The sequence below is a fragment of the Dendrobates tinctorius genome, unplaced genomic scaffold, assembly GCF_039654945.1.
Source record: "Dendrobates tinctorius isolate UK_male_01 unplaced genomic scaffold, ASM3965494v1 ptg000060l, whole genome shotgun sequence".
NCBI lineage: Eukaryota > Metazoa > Chordata > Amphibia > Anura > Dendrobatidae > Dendrobates > Dendrobates tinctorius.
This window is the reverse complement of record NW_027361728.1, coordinates 63,030,693-63,050,030: the sequence shown is the minus strand read 5'-3', so window position 1 is coordinate 63,050,030 and position 19,338 is coordinate 63,030,693.

Here is a 19,338-nt window from a genome sequence, read left to right as displayed (position 1 = left end):
TTTGAATGTGTACGCTATCCATACATGTTATCCGGGGATACGGTACCCTTTCTAACCTTTGTGCAATGACGTGCAATCCATACTGGGCCTAACACCGTCTGAGCCTGCCTCATGCTGTATAGACATATATTTTGAATGTGTACGCTATCCATACATGTTATCCGGGGATACGGTACCCCTTCTAACCTTTGTGCAATGACGTGCAATCCATACTGGGCCTAACACCGTCTGAGCCTGCCTCATGCTGTATAGACATATATTTTGAATGTGTACGCTATCCATACATGTTATCCAGGGATACGGTACCCTTTCTAACCTTTGTGCAATGACGTGCAATCCATACTGGGCCTAACACCGTCTGAGCCTGCCTCATGCTGTATAGACATATATTTTGAATGTGTACGCTATCCATACATGTTATCCGGGGATACGGTACCCTTTCTAACCTTTGTGCAATGACGTGCAATCCATACTGGGCCTAACACCGTCTGAGCCTGCCTCATGCTGTATAGACATATATTTTGAATGTGTACGCTATCCATACATGTTATCCGGGGATACGGTACCCCTTCTAACCTTTGTGCAATGACGTGCAATCCATACTGGGCCTGACACCGTCTGAGCCTGCCTCATGCTGTATAGACATATATTTTGAATGTGTACGCTATCCATACATGTTATCCAGGGATACGGTACCCTTTCTAACCTTTGTGCAATGACGTGCAATCCATACTGGGCCTAACACCGTCTGAGCCTGCCTCATGCTGTATAGACATATATTTTGAATGTGTACGCTATCCATACATGTTATCCGGGGATACGGTACCCTTTCTAACCTTTGTGCAATGACGTGCAATCCATACTGGGCCTAACACCGTCTGAGCCTGCCTCATGCTGTATAGACATATATTTTGAATGTGTACGCTATCCATACATGTTATCCGGGGATACGGTACCCTTTCTAACCTTTGTGCAATGACGTGCAATCCATACTGGGCCTAACACCGTCTGAGCCTGCCTCATGCTGTATAGACATATATTTTGAATGTGTACGCTATCCATACATGTTATCCGGGGATACGGTACCCTTTCTAACCTTTGTGCAATGACGTGCAATCCATACTGGGCCTAACACCGTCTGAGCCTGCCTCATGCTGTATAGACATATATTTTGAATGTGTACGCTATCCATACATGTTATCCGGGGATACGGTACCCCTTCTAACCTTTGTGCAATGACGTGCAATCCATACTGGGCCTAACACCGTCTGAGCCTGCCTCATGCTGTATAGACATATATTTTGAATGTGTACGCTATCCATACATGTTATCCAGGGATACGGTACCCTTTCTAACCTTTGTGCAATCACGTGCAATCCATACTGGGCGTGAGAACGGCTGGCGAGCTGTTAAGCAAGCTACAGCACCTGTCCAGACAAGTACAGGGATTCCCTAGCGAGGAGACTTATTTGATTGTTTTCAATGTTGGGACAGCAATTTTTGGGGAGCACTATACTCTGGAGAATGATAGATGGGGCCCACCATACACTGGAACATTCCAAAGGTGGACATCAGACACTGGAGCAGCATTTACAGGGCCCATTATACACTAGAGCATTAGAAATGGGGCCCATTATGTTTGGAGCATTATTTGGGCCCATAAGACAGTAGAGCTTCATCCATGGGGACCAACATATACTGTAGCATTATGTGGAGCTCATCATATACTGTTTCAAACATTATATGGGACCAATGATTTTGTATGGAGAAATAGATGGGCCTCGTCATGAGATGTAAAAAGTGAGGTATTTTTCATTGTACTATACCGCTATTTCTCTGCCGTATCGGAGCATGATGAGTTGTGGTATGTGTTAAAGGGGCGCTCTTTCGCCCAGGGCACATGAAAACCTGCAGCCAGCCCTCCCCCCCCACAAATTTAGCCAAATAACCCCCATTTTTCAGTGCGTAACTTGTATTATGAAGTTAATTAAGGTTGACAAGCTTAAGTAAGAAGAATTGATGCTTTTGGCATTCAAATGGGCACTGTAGGTGTGTTTCCTGTCCTCCTCTCTCTGCCGACTTTTATTCCCCATTGACTTACATTGGGTTTCGTGTTTCGGGACGAACCCGACTTTTCCCTATAATCGGACGATCTTGCTCGACCCGACTTTTGGAAAAGTCGGGTTTCACGAAACGAAACGCGACCCTAAAAAACCAAAAGTCGCTCAACTCTAGTGGCAACAATAGTGTTGTGATTCTGGGTTCGAAGTGCACGGGTGATGCACACAATTCATTCGTTCCGGGTCGTGGTGATTACGGGGTGGATTGGTTTATGTTTTCTAGTTGGGTGGATATTTTAAGATAGATGCTATCACACAGGGTTGACGGGACCAACAGCGTTTTGGTACTGCACGTGTGTGGTGGAGACTTGGTCGCTGGGGCGTCAAGGAGTTTGATCTGAGACATCGGGCCTGAATGCTCCTGCCTGGGAGCCATGCTCGTGTTGTTGTTCATGACTATATAGTGGGGCACGTTTTTCAAGAATCTGTCGGAGGTTGGGGAACCAGTGTAGGTTCTGTTGTTACATCTATAATGGTTGGCTTTGATTATTATCAGGTGGAGTGCAATTTTCTGCCTGGGAGCCGTGCTCATGTTGGTGTCCATAGGGGCTCCTGTTTGGAATGACTACATAGTGGGTTTTACTGGGCACATTTTCAAGAATCTATCGGAGGTTTGGGGAACCAATGTAGATTCTTTTGTTCACGGCAATAATGGTTGGCTTTGATTAATTATTAGGTGAAGTATAATTTTCGGAGGCGCCTGCAATGTTGCGGTCTCAACGAGGCAGAGGCGGCGGCTCAGGTTGGGGACTGGTCGCGCAGGCGGTGCATAGGATTGGACGATGCGGTTGGCTAGTTGCAGGTCTTGGGTGTGGCTGACCTTGTTGTACTGGTATTTTGGTGTAGGTTGGCATTGTGAGGTCTAATGGGGATCAGTTTTGATTGATTGGTCTTGGTACAGAAACATTGGTTACTCGAGCCGCAGAGTCGGCTCGGGTTGGGTTTTTGGTGGTGGTACTCGCACGTACAAGGTGTCATACGTGCTCGCGGTGGCGGAAAGGAGGGGGGTATTTGAAGTCGGTGGATTGCACAAAGAGCAGGGGGGTGAACCCAGTGCAGGAGCGGGTTACCCCTGGTGGTGCAATGGTATACTTGGTTAAGGTGGGTCCCAGCTGTGCTGGGTCACAGCGGGACATGTTAACGTGGGACCCTGCTGTGCTCGGTCACAGCGGGGCATGTTAACGTGGGTCCCTGCTGGGCTGGGTCCCAGCAGGACATTGGTTGGGCAACACTCGGCTGGGTGTCCTCGAGCCGGTGTGGTGCGGCTGAGGGCACGTGGTGGAGCTGGTGTTGCAATCATGTACAATGGGTTTTGCAACACTCGGCTGGGTGTCCTCGAGCCGGTGTGGTGTGGCTGAGGGCACGTGGTGGAGCTGGTGTTGCAATCATGTACAATGGACTCTTCATTTACCCCCCCTCCTTTTGCTGGTGGTTATGTTTATGGAATATTTCTACGTTTATGGATAGAATGTTATTGCTTGTTTGGTGTTAATAAACGGGGCTGCTGTGGCCTTTTACATCCAATGTCACGCAGTCGTGTCTTATTTAAGTTAAGAAGGGGTAAGTGTGGGTTTTGGGAGGGGTCATTACAGTGAAGCCGTCAGTCAGACGTTCCTAAGTCATGTAACATTTATTGTGCAAATGCTGTCTTTCCTTCTGTAAACATTTCACCAGAATCCAAATACTCCAATCTACATTCTGGCCCTTGAAAAGTAAAAGGAATTATATGGGTTAGGGATAGATTCATAATTTCACATAAAATGGATTTTACAAATGTACCCATGTCCACCCTAGCATTAACGCTTTTGTTAGGACTTTGGCTAGGATAGTGATGCTGTATAATGAGTTGGGGGGAACATGTTTGATGAGGGGAGGGGGTGGGCAGATGTCAGAATAACAACGGACTGTATTTTGTTTTTTTATTAACTTAATGTGTGGAGATTCCGGCAGCCAATCAAGGCTCAGAAATCATCCACAACGTCGATACACAAATGCTTCTGTTATTGCTTGCCAAAGTCACATTTCCTTCTTCATATACAAAGCGGACATGTTGTTTTTGTGCCATTTTGTCAGTGTAACAGTGCAGAGAGGCTGCTCCTGCTGCTGCAATTAGTCAGATAGTTAGCTAAGCATTAGTGATGGGCGAGTATACTCGTTGCACGGGTCTCCCCGAGCATGCTTGGGTGATCTCCGAGTATTTTGGCATGCTCGGAAATTTAGTTTTCGTCATCTCAGCTGCATGATTTGCGACTTAGACCAAGAAATGGCTACAAAGTATCCTGAGCACACCACTCAAAAAGAGAATTATATCTTAAAGAAGTCATTTATTTTATTGATTAAATTAATGTCATAAATATACAAAACACTACAAAGTTAGGAGGAAAGAATTTGTACCCAAGTAAAGTACACACAAAACAGGATTGCGAAGATAAGTAAAGGTTATGGGAATGTGCAAAAAGTACGTCAGCATGTAAACATATGTCCATCTAGACCCAAAGTGGTCTGTAAAGTGCAGAGTGCCATAGAAGAGAAAAAGAGAAAAAACCACATATAGACAATTACATAACATGAAAGCACATACCCATTTAAGTCACCTGTCCGCAAGCTACTTGAAGTTCCTGATTTGCGACTTGAAGACAGGCTGAATACATGTGGGAATTCCCTAACAAACAGGCATTCCACAAATGTATTCAAGCTCTCTAGCAGTCGCAAATCATGCAGCTGAGGTGACGAAAACTAATTCTCCAAGCACGCCAAAATACTCGGAGACCACCCGAGCATGCTCGGGGATATCCGAGCAACGAGTATACTTGCTCATCACTACTAAGCATGTATTGTCAGCTAGTTCAGCTACATAGGATCCTGTATCAGATTTACCTTCCAGCATATAAATCATTTGTGCTAATAGTGTGGTGCATCCAGGTGAGTCCACATTTGAGAATCTAAATTGTGTATGCTAATACTGTGGTGCAGCCAGGAGTGCACATTTGAGAATCTAAATCGTTTGTGCTAATAGTTTGGTGCAGCCAGGGGTCCACATTTTAGAATCTAAATTGTCTGTGCTAATAGTATAGTGCAGCAAGGATTCCACATTTCAGAATACAAATCCTTCTGCTAATTGTGTGGTGCAGCCAGGAGACCACATTTCAGAATCTAACTCATTTGCGTTAATAATATAGTGCAGCCAGGAGTCCACATTTCAGAATCTAAATCCTTTTTGAAAATTGTGTGGTGCAGCCAGGAGTCCACATTTCAGAATCTAAATAGTTTGCGCTAACACTGTGGTCCAGCCAAAAGTCCACATTTCAGAATCTAAACAGCTTGTGCTAATAGTGTGGTCCAGCCAGGAGTCCACATTTCAGAATCTAAATAGTTTGTGCTAATAATGTGGTCCAGCCAGGAGTCCACATTTCAGAATCTAAATAGTTTGTGCTAATAATGTGGTCCAGACAAGAGTCCACATTTTCGAATCTAAATCCTTTCTGCTAATAATGTCATCTAGATATCAGGCCACATTTCTGAATCTAAATTTTTCCTGCTAATAGTGTGGTCCAGATACCAGGCCACATTTCTGAATCTAAATAGTTTGTGCTAATAGTGCAGTCCAGCCAGGAGTCAACATTTTACAATCTATATAGTTTGTACTAATAGTGTAGTCCAGCCAGCAGTATACATTTCAGTATCTAAATTATTTGTGCTTATTGTGTTGTCCATTAAGGAGTTCACATTTCAGCATCTAAATCTTTTGTTCTAATTCTGTGGTCCAGCCACACTATCTCAACAAATAAATCTAAATTGTTAATTTACTGACAGGTGTGGGCCTAGGGTTGTGAAACAGCTAATTAAAAGAGGGGTAGGATACATCCAACATGAGTAGGAAAAAGCGAAGTTGTGGTGGAACGGAATGCTATTTACATGCTATTTACAAGAGTGCATGATACGGAATATAAGCCATTGTGTCTGATAAGTGATTAATAGACCATGTAACAAAGTGGAATCTTTTTGGAGTATAGGAGTATTGATAACTATATAGAAGAACAGCAGTGATACAATATCTACATTATATGTATGTATAGTCCATATGGTGAATTTGGACAAATTACTAAGATTATTCTGGTCATGTATAACATATGTATTGACACTCTATATCTCTTCATAAACATCAATAATCGCCATTGACTTTGGTACATATATATGAATATTTATTGTCCCTATTTTGCTATTTCTGAGCTACCCAATATTTGCTAAGATCTTGTCGAACTGAGCCACCTCACTTATTTTAGCTGCTTGCTATACATTTGCTGAGACACCAAGCACGTCTATCTTCCCAAGAGAGAGGGACAGAGGGATAATTTCCACACTAGCGGGGACACCGTTTTTTGGTCCCTGGGTGTCAACTCCCGCAGTCGGTTGTATGATGAAAGGACAGGGACAGCCTATGAACATCTGTAGATAGTCCTTTTGATTTATGTACTAGTCTAATTAGACAAATGTTCAATTAGGGGATCCATGCAGAAAACATTAATTTGACATCAGGATACCACATATCTTAAGCATATCCTTTCTGTCTCACCTATTATATAATCTTTTTCACTCCCCTGTCATAAATAAGGGCTCACAGTGATAGCAGTGTGAGCCGTCGATGAGCAGGGGCACCATTGCGCAGGTCTGTAGGGTGCCAATCTCTGCTGATAGGTAGGGTGGTTCAGTTTGTTTGCAGGGTCAGGCACCCCACTGTAATGTTTACATCTAATGAATGTGTTGGTTGATTGTGGTTAACTCACGTTATGTATTTTTGATATTTTAATTAATTGATATAAAAGTGACATTTTAACTTTATAAGTATAAGAGTCTACGGTGAGCCAATTTGAAATTACTCTTATTAGGTATCCTTTGTGAAACTTTGAAAGTGAATACATTCTCAGCGCTAACCATCATAGTAGCCATTTTTAAACTGTGCAGAAGGGTGCAGAGGTCCTTCATATGTGCTCACTCCGCAAGCATGATTTGCACCACACCCATACTGCATTGATCCAGGCTATGCAAAATGACATACTGCAGCAGTGCTCGTTCCTGTTGCTATAGTTGCTGCAACATGTGCAAAGTGAAATTTCACCATGTTGGCACATCGCATATATCAACCGGTTAACCGGTAGCCCGAAAGACCTCTGTAGTGATTGAAGTCAATGACCCGAGATGTGCAAACAACTGAAATCAGCAAACAGCGATCGTGCTTTCTGCAGCAGTGCATCTAAGCCGGAATAGTGGCTGAGAAATTGCTGTACCACCAGGTTTAGGACGTGAGCCATGCAAGGCATGTGTTTGAGGTTTCTCCAGCGTAGGGCCGCCACCAGGTTTGCACCATTATCACACATGGCCTTCCCTGCCTCCAGGTTCAGTGGAGACAGCCATTGCTCAAACTTGGCCTGGATAACTCTCCACAACTCTTGAGCTGTGCGACTGCAATCTCCTTGGCATATTAATTTAAACACTGTCTGATTGTGGTGAGCCCTGACTGACAAGTGTGGAGGTGCGAGGGTTTTCTCTCTGCACTGTTGTCTCATTAAGGAAGAGTTTGAGGGTGCAGATGGAGGCCCTAGAAGTGGAGTAGGCAGAAGCAGTGGAGGCAGTGTTAGATACAGAGGTTTGTCCCGCAAGCCTTGGGGATTCCAAGACTTGGTGTCTAGTGACACCTTGGTGTCTAGTGGTTTAGTTCACCATCCCTTAGTGTGCAGTGTTTTAGTTCTCCATCCCCTGGTGTATAGTGGTTTAGTTCTCCAACCCTAGGTGTTTAGTAGTTTAGTTCTCCAACCTCTGTTGTCTAGTAGTTTTTAGTTCTCTATCTTCTGGTGTGTAGTGTTTTAGTTCCCCATCCCCTGGTGTGTAGTGATTTAGCTATCCAACCCTAAGTGTTTAGTAGTTTAATTCTCCAACCCCTGCTGTCCAGTAGTTTAGTCCTCTATCTTCTTGTGTGTAGTGGTTTCGTTCTCCATCCCTTGGTGTCTAGTGGTTTAGTTCACCATTCCTTGGTGTATATTGGTTTAGTTATCCAACCCTAAGTGTTTAGTAGTTTAGTTCTCCAACCCCTGTTGTCTTGTAGTTTAGCTCTCCATTATCTGGTGTATAGTGGTTTAGTTCTCCATCCCCAAGTGGCCTGCAAGCCTTTGGGATTCTTTTCAAGGCACAGGTGATGTTGTCTGTGACATGCTGGTGTAGAAAAGGGATATCTTTGTTAGAAAAGTACTGGCAACTTGGCAATTGGTACTGGAGGATTGCAACGGCCATCAGCTTTCGGAAAGCGTCTGTATTCACCAGGCGGAAAGGCAGTATTGGCAAACAGGTTGGAGATGGTGTGTAATGATCCAGGCTGGGTTTTGTATCATGTCTTCCTTTCCCGGTCTGATCATGTCAAGGGTTAACGTTTCTCTGCCTTGATCTGGAGACAGACTGGCTATTTCTCTTCACTGCATCCTGCAGGCGGTGTCAGTTATAGTTTCTGCCTACAGCATGAGTAGCTGACTCCGTGTATACCCTGATTTGTCCTTCTGCTATGGCTGACTTAGCCTATGTCAGTTTGTTCCCCTCTTCCCATCCCAACTCTGTATTCCCCTTCTCATATTTTGGACTTACTGGTATTCTACTTGGCTTGGACCTTGAACTGCTATCTGTCTCTTATCTTTGGCATATCTGCTCCTGACCGGTACTGACCCATTTGGCTTGTTTCTGTCTCTGTGTTTGTTTATTCCTTTGTTACTGCGCTAAAGACTAATATTGACCAGGCTTGTTTGACTATTCTGCTGCCACCTGGTGGTAGCCTCGCTGCTGTGCTGCAGGTCTGCTTTTGTTGTGTGCAGTCCTCCCTCCACTCTATTGCCATCTGGTGGAGCTTGCATCTCCCTGTATTGCAGCAGCGTGACATGGTGAAGTTCAAGCTCTTAACTTTGGAATGTGTAGGAGGAAGCAATCATTTATGTGACCTCAACTGTGGGACCGAGGGCTTGCTGCTGTGCTTTGAGAGGGTGGAGTAGGATGAGCGCAACAAACTGCTACACTGTAAATGAGGTGCAGGAGTAGATGTTATGGTGAATTGAGAAAGATGTGATTTGCTCGGTGTCAGTGATCAGTCAAAAACAGCAGGCATATCTACTTCCGTAACAGCGGACGGGCTCTCACTCACCACAACTGTAGCGGGTAAACAAGTGGAGGCTCTGCAGCCAGAGACCTGTGAGAGAACGCTTGCCACTGTGAAGAAGGAGGAAGAAGCAGCAGTTGCGATTGATGGGGCGGCAGGTGGATGTCTAGGCCCGCTAGGCCACAATTTAGCACAGTGAGATTCCCAGACTAAGGCATGTTGATTGAGCATGTGCTGGTTCATGCATGTAGCAGACAAATTATTGGAGTTTTTGTCTTGACTGAGTCTTTTTTTACAAAGTTGGCAGATTACATGAATTGGGTCATTCTTTCTGGTCTCAAAATAGGCTCAGGCTGGACAACCCTTGTCATCCATGTGAACTACAGACCCACAATGACTGCTGGCCACAGCCAGAGTTGTGGCTGAGGATGCAGTGCTTGTTGTGGTTGCATCGTTTTGTGTCTGTGAGGGAAGCTGCAACGTAACCTCATCTTTTTCCTCCTCCTCCACCTTCTCTGCTGAGTTACTCATCTGCATGCCTTGGGTTCAAACCAAGTGGGATCTACAACCTCATCGTAATCCTTTCGGTTCTTCCACTCCTCGCCCTGAGAGTCAGCCTACTCTGCTTCCTGTCCTGACACCACAGTACTGTCCGCATGGGCCTCAGTTATCTGAGTCTAATTAGGATCACCTCCACCCCCTGGAGGTTAAAGTCTGGTGGTGAGTGTCTGTATTCTGCTCGGACCCTACTTCGTCCAGCCCCGGATCCAACTGAAAACAATTTTGGGCAATGGTGCAGAAGATGCTGTCCTCTTCTTGAGTCTGTGAATCTTTGGAGCAGACCTCTGATGCCCATGAAATAGAATGCGTGAACAGCTCTGCAGACTCACCCATCTGTGGTTCCCCACAGTCAGTTGGGCAATTGGAGAGTTGGGACACAAGGGGAAACAAGGGTAATGGGTTGCCACCTCTGAAGACTGTACTGTGTGTGATGTTAAGACAGAGGAAAGGGAGGAGAGGCCACTTGATGCAGCGATTGCCATCCACTGGAGCACATGCTCTTTCTGGCTCTCACCTACAAGGCGTAAATGAGGATGAGGGCGTCCCGCAATCTCGCTACCTCGGGGTGACCCTGGACTCTGATTTCTCCTTCAAAAAACATATCCATACTCTTTCCACTCTCTGCAGACTGCAACTCAAAAATTTTTCCTGATTCCGTACATTCCTTAGTCAAGAATCTTCAAAAATCCTAGTCCATGCATTCATCATCTCGCCTCAACTACTGCAACCTCCTGCTTTGTGGCTCCCTTCAAACAGTCTTGCTCCCCTCCAATCTATCCTAAACTCTGCTGCCCACTAACTTACCAATCCCCCACCACTAATTGCCCTCTGTCAATAACTTCACTTGCTCCTCACTTCCCAGAGACTCCAGTTCAAAACTAACCATGGCATACAAAGCCATCCACAACCTGTCTCCTCCATACATCTGTGACTTAGTCTCCCGGTACTTACCTGCATTCAACCTCCAATCCTCACAAGATATCCTTCTCTACTCTCTTATCTCCTCTTCCCACAATCGCATACACGATTTTTCCTGTGAATCCCCTCTACTCTGGAACTCTCTACCCCAACATGTCAAACTCTCACCTACCATGGAATCTTCAACAGGAACCTGATAAACCACCTCTTACGACAAGCCTACAACCTAGAGTAATTATCATTCCACCATACCGCTGCATGACCAGCTCACCTACTATATCCTCAACTATCCATTGTAGACTGAGTCCTGACGGCCAGGGTCCTCTCTCCTCCTGTACCAGTCGGTGACTTGTATTGTTGAAGATTATTGTACTTGTGTTTATTATGTATACCCCTTTTCACATGTAAAGCACCATGGAATGGCGCTATGACAATAAATAATAATAATACTACTGTGCTGCTGCCAAAGAAAGGGAGTCGAATAGCCTGTCCAGTAACAGAAGTTGTCAAAATATTGTGCAATTAAACTACCGTATATACTTGTGTATAAGCCGACCCGTGTATAAGCTGACCCCCCCTAAATTTGCCACAAAAAACTGGGAAAACTTATTGACTTGCCTATAAGCCTAGGGTGGAAAATGCAGCAGCTACTGGTAAATTTCTAAAATAAAAATAGATACCAATAAAAGTAAAATTGATTGAGACATCAGTAGGTTAAATGTTTTTGAATATCCATATTGAATAAGGATCCACATATAATGCTCCATACAGTTCATGATGGGCCCATAAGATGCTCCATATAAAATACACCCCATATAATGCTGCACAAAGGTAAATAATGGCCTCATAAGATTCTCCGTAGAATATGCCCCATATGCTGCTCCATAAAGGTTATGACCCCATAAGATATTCCATAGATTATGCCCCATATGCTGCCCCTTAAGATGCTCCATACAAAATACACCCCATATAATGCTGCACAAAGGTTAATAATGCCCCCATAAGATGCTCCATAGAATAATATGCACCATATGCCACTCCATAAAGGTTATGGTTCCTTAAGATATTCCATAGATTATACCCCATACGCTGCCCCATAAGATGCTCCATAGATTATGCCCCATAAGATGCTCCATAGTTTATGCCCCCATATGCTGCTCCATAGATTATGCCCCCATAAGATGCTCCATAGATTATGCCTCCATATGCTGCTCCGTAGATTATGCCCCCATAAGATGCTCCATAGTTTATGCCCCCATAAGATGCTCCATAGTTTATGCCCCCATAAGATAATCCATAGATTATGCCTCATAAAATGCTCCATAGATTATGTCCCCATATGCTGCACCATAGATTATGCCCCATAAGATGCTCCATAGATTATGCCCCCCATAAAATGCTCCATAGATTTTGCCCCATATGCTGCTGCAAATAAAATAAATAAAGACATACTCACCTCTCGGCGCTTGGGGCCCAGTGCCAGTATCCTGAGCAGGCAGGGACAGATGCTGGTGTCACCGCTGGCTCAGGACCCCAGCACTGGTAATATTTACCGATCCCCGCTCCATGGCTGCTTGTCGCTCTGTCTCTTCTGGGTCTTCTGTCAGTGACATTCAGGCAGAGGGCGCAGTGCGCACTAACTACATCACCGCGCCCTGTGACCTGAACATCACAGACAGCGGAGGAGAGGACAAAGCAATGCGCAGCAATGGAGCGGGGACAGGTGAATATAGCATAAACTCACCCCCTCCTGGCACAGTCTCTGCAGCACTCCTGCTTCTCCCAGTCTCAGGCTCCTTCCTTCAACAGTCACGTGGTACCGCTCATTAAAGTCATAAATATGCGCATATTCATGACTTTAATGAGCGGTACCACGTGACCACTGAAGGAAGGAGCCTGAGACCAGGAGAAGCAGGGGGCTGCAGAGACCGTGCCAGGGGGGGTCAGTATGACCTGACACCCCCGCTCCCCCGCCGACCCCCTGGCATATATGACTTGCGTATAAGCCGAGAGGGGGACTTTCAGCCCAAAAAAATGGGCTGAAAATCTCGGCTTGTACGCGAGTATATACGGTATTTCTACTCGGGGAAATTGATGCCACTTTAGTGGTGTCTGCCACTAATTTTTGGAAATGTCTGGACTCCAAGTTGCGTCTCCTTCATGTGTATTGCTTGTAGCAGTAGGGTTCCCAGACCTGTAGGCCTGCACTTACTTTCAGTCAACTACCTGTGTTACTATCCTTTAAATTTTATACCAATAGTAGTATACGAAAATTAAGTTTGTGCCACTTGAGTGTGGCTGAGCAGAAAAGCAGTGTCAGCCGTTGCATTTAGTATCATGGTTTCCAGCACATGCCTACACTGGTCCCTCACCCAACTCTTAATTTGAACTTAAATTCAAAGCTGTAAATTCTGGCAACCCTGTCACATGCATAGCCCATGCCTGATTGCTGCTGTGCCATTATAAAATTTCTACTGTCCGCCCCTAATTTTTGGAAATGTTTGGACTCCACGTTGGGTCTCCTTTATGTGCGTTGCCTGAATTTGGCAGGGCTTTCCGAGTATCAGGCCTATACCTGTTTCTTATCAATGTTTAAGCTAGCAATGCTGGTCTAAGGGTCCCGTTACACATATCGATGCTCCAGCGATCCCGACAACGATATGGCCTGGTAAGGATCGCTGGTACGTCGCTACATGGTCGCTAGTAAGCTGTCAGACAGGCAGATCTACTCAACGACGCAGCAACGATACGGCGATCCGTATAACGACCTCGGCGGTCGTTGGGACCTTGTGACACAGCAGCTTTTCTGACGACTCAGACCTTGATAGGCGTGCTTCAGCGTTGCCTTTTCCATGCCCCTCTGCTCCGATTGGTGGCCACTACTGTGCTATCACTACGCGGTTTGCTTCAGCGTACCTGTCTGAGTCGCTAGTGCGCTATTTATTCGTGGATCCACAGTCACTGACACGGGGACACACGATTATTATAACTGTACATGTTAAAAGTTATGATTGCATATAATTGATAGCTGACCTATAAAAGGAAACACAACAAAGATCCTAATTTGAGACCACCAATCGGAGCTGAGGGGGCATTGAAAAGACAAAGCAAAATCACGCTTGTGTCCCTGAGTTCAGAGTCACCGAGGTTGCTTATTGTTGTTATGGCGTCAAACACAGCGATGCATGCTGGCCAGCGGGACACCAACGATCAAAAAATAGCCTAGGACATTCGAGCACGATCAGCGATATCGCAGCGGGGGGCCGGTTGCCGCTATATGTCACACATAGCGAGATCGCTGGCGAGGTCGCTATTGCGTCACAAAACCTGTGACGTTTCAGCGACCTCTCTAATGATCTCGCTATGTGTGAAGTACGCTTAAGCCCTGTCCTATGCATCTATGCTGCGCAATTATACTATTTGTACTTTTGGTCAATTGATGCAACTTTTCCTGACTTCTTCCCCTAAATTGAGCTGTTTTGGCAGCTTTCTGGTCCCCCTGAAGGTGTTGTCTATGCATTTGGTTTGTCTTCCATTGAATTCAATGGGGGTTCAGATATGTTCGACAAACTGTTCAGTGAACATCAGAACGTTCTCCAATCCGAGCCAAACTGAACCTTGAAAGGTTCGCTCATCTGTAGTCATCAGTTCTGTTTAAAATAATTTTAGGGAGAGATTGCTAGAACCAAAAAATCCTTCTCTAATACAGCTGCATATAACCATCATTTGCAGCTTGTAATGTGAAGGCTAAATGAAACAAACCATTGCTCAGCCATCATATATGACACAGTTATTTTAGATGATTTTTTTCTCCCTCCAATGTTGATTCCAAAAATAAAATTTCTGGTGTTTTAATATTATGGCTACAGTATTGTTTCACCTTAAGAAGTATATCTCGTGTACACAGACACGATATGAAGAAGGTGATGATGACCTTGCGCTATTGATTTTCTAATGTCTACATGCCCAGTCGATCTCCGCTATGTCTTTCATTGTCCAAGAAACAAAGGTTAATCCCAGAAACCAGATATTTTATTTAACCAATTGAAATCTGGCAAGACATGCATTGTTTAGTGTAGATGCTAAAGCCAGATTGCATTCAGCTCATAATATAAAACAGCTATGAATGTGGACACATATCAGCGTCCCTGTTCTTGCTGCTAGGCACATCATCTCTGTAGGGGGCTGCCTGCCCTGGAGACACTAACATATACAAGGATTACTGCTTTCTGTCAGCAAACCTATGAAGCCACTGTTGTATCCATGACCCTTTCTAAGGGTAAAAAACAAACAGAGAACTAGTTCAAAAACAGCAAACAAGATTTTAAAGCTAGTACAATGTTGTTTTTACATCTTTTTTTCTTTATAGTTCGTGCATACTTAACTGCAAACTTTAAGTAATTTTATTACAGCTTTTTGACTGCTGGTTTCTTTGGTATCTTTATATTATATGGACATTTGAGCGCAGTTTCAACATTTTGTAGCATTGTTATTGTCACAGTAATCACAAAAATGGAAAGAACCTCTTCCCGTCTCATGATGTAGTATTATGTCTGGAGGTAGAGAGACTTTGGTTGTCCACTACTTGGACAACCTTGTGTCATACCTATGTTTTCCCGATTGTAAGATAACAACACTTATATTCACCTCCAATGCCGGCGCCAATCTAGCGGTGTCAACACTGGCTCTCTCAGACATGGCCGGTGATAGGGGCCAGCAGACTAGGCAGCTGCCTAGGACCCTTGCTCCCCCAAGGGCCCTCAGCCAGTACCACCCCCACTCACCGCACGCACTGCTATTCTACGGGAGCTGCATTTTACTATATGAGGGAGGCTGCATTATATCCCAAGGAGGGGCTACATTATATTTTATGGGGGGCTGCATTATACTCTATGAAGGGGCTACATTATATTCTATGAGGTCACTGCATTATGCTCTATGGGGTGGCTGCATTATACTTTATGGGGAGACAGCATTATACTATATGGGGACTGCATTATATCCTATCGGACTATGGGCAGTGCATTATACTATATATAGTACTGTATCGAGGATTATGGGTAATGCATTATACTATGTGGAGAACTATGAGGTGTATTATACTATGGGGAGTGCATTGTACTACATGGAAGACTATGGGGGTGCATTATACTATATGGAGGACTACGAGGATTGTATTATACTATATGGAGGACTATGGGGAGTGTTTTATACTAAGTGGAGGACTATGGGGAGTGTTTTATACTACGTGGAGGACTATTGGGAGTGTTTTATGCTACGTGGAGGAATATGGGGAGTGTATTATACTATATGGAGGACTATAGGGAGAGTATTATACTGTATGGAAGACTATGGGGAGTGAATTATACTATATGGAGGACTATGGGCGGTGTATTATACTGTATGGAGGACTATGGGAGTGTATTATACTATAAGGAGGACTATGCGGAGTTTATTATACTATATGGAGGACTATGGGCTGTGAATTATACTATATGTAGGACTATGGGGAACATTATATTATATGGAGGGCTATGGGGTATGTATTATACAATATGGAGGACTGTATTGCACATTATATTATATGGAGGACTGTGGGGTGCATTATACTATGCGGAGGACTATGGGGTGCAGTATGCTATGTGGAGGATGTATTATACTAAATGCAGGGGTGGCATTTATGCACATGTAATCGAAGTACATGTATCAAAGTACTTCTGGCAGTTATAACATGGATCAATGTGACACGCATCTCTATTCTCTTCATACAGGTAACCAGCTTTTCCAACCTCTGCTCTGAATCCACTCCTGTGTCTCCATTCAATGTCAGCAAGCAGTTAATCCTGAATGCTATCTATGTGTTTTCAACTCTGCAAGCTTATATCTGGTAACCAGCTTTTCCAATCTCTGCTCTGAATCCACTCCTGTGTCTCCATTCAATGTCAGCAAGCAGTTAATCCTGAATGCTATCTATGTGTTTTCAACTCTGCAAGCTTATATCTGGTATATAGTTTTTTTCAACTTACTCTGCTTGTCCCCTTATGTTGTGAGGTCAAGAAACTTTTCAAAGTGCTTTATGATCCATGTAGTGCTGGACATGTGTTTATTTGACCACAACATTTTATTGGGTCCTGGTGTCTCAATTTAGTTGATTGATTAACGAGAAGAGAGAGCCAAAAAAAAAAAAAAAAAAAAACTTAGCCTTAACTTCCTATATATTCAGACATAGCTAGGGGGAGCATTTATGCAGGGGTGGCATTTATGCACATGTAATCGAAGTACATGTATCAAAGTACTTCTGGCAGTTATAACATGGCAGTTAGACAGGGCAGGAGACAGGTAAGACATTTATATACATCTACTCCCTGTACATTTGGAGTACAACAAATATATACCATATGCATTTGTGTAATTTATATCCTGGCCGCTGCATTCACACACATCCACCGCCCTGGCATTAACTCTCCACACTCCATCCATATGGCCCCTCGCTTCTTTCCTCTCCTATGTATAGCACTCACGCTCTTTTCACATTGTTAAATTGCACAGATCCAGGCAGTCCCACCATTCAACACCAGAGACGCACTCACAAATCACTTAACCATCTGCTCACTCTTTCTATCCTCCTTCTCCTAGTCGCAGGAGACATTGCTCCCAACCCTGGTCCCCCATGTTATAGAAAGTCAAACCCCCCCGCTGCTACACTCAGAAACCCCTCTAATCTTATTAATATTCCCTGCATGCCATCTGTCTCTCTTAATTGTGCACTTTGGAATTCTCGCTCAGTGTGTAACAAACTCTCCTTCATTCATGACTTCTTCCTTTCTAATTCTCTTAACCTCCTGGCTCTTACTGAAACCTGGATCCAGCAGTCAGATACTACCGCTGCTGCTGCTCTTTCATACGGGGGGCTACACTTCTCTCATACCCCAAGATCAGACAATAGAGCTGGTGGAGGCGTTGGTCTGCTCCTATCACCAAAATGTACCTTTCAGGTTATCCCTCAAGTACCCTCACTTGTCTTCCCTTCTTTTGAGGTCCATGCCGTCAGACTCTACACCCCCTTCTCCATGCAAGTGGCGGTGGTGTATCGTCCTCCCGGCCCCTCCCATCAGTTCCTGGATCATTTTGCCACTTGGCTTCCACATTTTCTCTCCTGTGACATCCCTACCCTCATCATGGGAGATTTCAACATCCCCATTGCTCTTCCCCTCTCCCCATCTGCTACTCACCTTTTATCTCTAACCTCCTCATTTGGCCTTTCGCAGCTTACTAATTCTCCAACGCATGAAGACGGAAACTCCCTCGACTTGGTCTTCTCTCGGCTTTATGCAGTGGATGATTTTGCAAACTCCCCTCTCCCGCTCTCTGACCACAATCTTCTTTCATTATCTATAAAGAACTGCCAGGCTGCTCAGGTCACCCCCACTGTCCAGACTTATAGAAACATACAGGCCATTAACACCCAGAAACTTCTGAAGAACTTGCAGTCTTCATTGGCCCCTATCTCCTCCCTCTCATGTCCTGATTCTGCATTGAAGCATTACAATGAAACACTTCAAAGTGCCCTGGATGAATTTGCACCCCCTATAAATAGAACACCACAACACAGACGGCGACAACCCTGGCACACGGTGCAAACACGTTTCCTGCAGCGGTGCTCCAGGTGCGCCGAACGTCTGTGGAGAAAATCCAATCTACACAAAGATTTCATCCATTTTAAGTTTATGCTTAGAACATACAACACTGCCCTTCACCTCTCCAAACAAACCTATTTCAACACCCTCATCACCTCACTGTCCAATAACCCGAAACGTCTCTTTGAGACTTTTCATTCTCTACTCAATCCAAGAGTACAGGCCCCAACCACGGAGCTCCGAGCTGACGATCTGGCCAATTACTTCAAAGAAAAAATTGACCAGATCCGACAGGAAATTATCTCCAAATCCCCTCATACCATGCACTGTCCTCCCTCCCCCACTGCATCTAACTCACTCTCTGATTTTGAACCAGTCACAGAAGAAGAAGTAAGCAGGCTCCTTGCATCTTCTCGCCCAACTACTTGCACCAGTGACCCATTTCCGTCACATCTCCTCCAGTCCCTTTCCCCTGCTGTCACCCCTCACCTAACTAAAATATTTAACCTCTCTCTCTCTTCTGGTATTTTTCCCTCCTCATTTAAGCATGCCATCATACATCCACTACTTAAAAAACCATCCCTCGACCAAAACTGTGCCGCTAACTATAGACCTGTCTCTAATCTTCCCTTCATCTCTAAACTCCTGGAACGCCTGGTCCACTCCCGTCTTATCCGCTATCTCTCAGAAAACTCTGTTCTCGACCCTCTCCAATCCGGTTACCGCTCTTTACACTCCACTGAATCTGCCCTCACTAAAGTCTCTAATGATCTGCTAACAGCTAAATCAAATGGTCATTACTCCATGCTAATTCTCTTGGATCTCTCTGCAGCATTCGACACTGTGGATCATCAGCTCCTCCTCACTATGCTCCATTCCATTGGCCTCAAGGACACCGTTCTCTCCTGGTTCTCCTCCTATCTCTCCGACCGCTCCTTTACTGTTTCTTTTGCCGGTTCCTCCTCCTCTC